The sequence below is a fragment of the Bison bison genome, unplaced genomic scaffold, assembly GCF_000754665.1.
Source record: "Bison bison bison isolate TAMUID 2011002044 unplaced genomic scaffold, Bison_UMD1.0 scf7180017864503, whole genome shotgun sequence".
NCBI lineage: Eukaryota > Metazoa > Chordata > Mammalia > Artiodactyla > Bovidae > Bison > Bison bison.
In genome coordinates, this window is record NW_011495061.1 from 7,856,546 (window position 1) to 7,857,607 (window position 1,062).

Here is a 1,062-nt window from a genome sequence, read left to right on the forward strand (position 1 = left end):
CAATGGTGAATGGAATTGTTTCCTTAATTTCTCTATTTTCTCATTATTAGGTATAGGAATGCAAGGGATTTCTGTATGTTGATTTTATATCCTGCAACTTTACTATATTCATTGATTAGCTCTAGTAATTTTCTGGTAGATTCTTTAGGGTTTTCTATGTAGAGGATCATGTCATCTGCAAACAGTGAGAGTTTTACTTCTTCTTTTCCAATTTGGATTCCTTTTATTTCTTTTTCTGCTCTGATTGCTGTGGCCAAAACTTCCAAAACTATGTTGAATAGTAGTGGTGAAAGTGGGCACCCTTGTCTTGTTCCTGACTTTAGAGGAAATGCTTTCAATTTTTCACCATTGAGGATAATGTTTGCTGTGGGTTTGTCATATATAGCTTTTATTATGTTGAGGTATGTTCCTTCGATTCCTGCTTTCTGGAGAGTTTTTATCATAAATGGATGTTGCGTTTTGTCAAAGGCTTTTTCTGCATCTATTGAGATAATCATATGGCTTTTATTTTTCAGTTTGTTAATGTGGTGTATTACATTGATTGATTTGCAGATATTTAAGAATCCTTGCATCCCTGGGATAAAACCCACTTGGTCATGGTGTATGATCTTTTTAATGTGTTGTTGGATTCTGATTGCTAGAATTTTGTTAAGGATTTTTGCATCTATGTTCATCAGTGATATTGGCCTGTAGTTTTCTTTTTTTGTGGCATCTTTGTCAGGTTTTGGTATTAGGGTGATGCTGGCCTCATAGAATGAGTTTGGAAGTTTACCTTCATCTGCAATTTTCTCGAAGAGTTTAAGTAGGATAGGTGTTAGCTCTTCTCTAAATTTTTGGTAGAGTTCAGCTGTGAAGCCGTCTGGACCTGGGCTTTTGTTTGCTGGAAGATTTCTGATTACAGTTTCAATTTCTGTGCTTGTGATGGGTCTGTTAAGATTTTCTATTTCTTCCTGGTTCAGTTTGGAAAGTTGTACTTTTCTAAGAATTTGTCCGTTTCTTCCATGTTGTCCATTTTATTGGCATATAATTGCTGATGGTAGTCTCTTATGATCCTTTGTATTT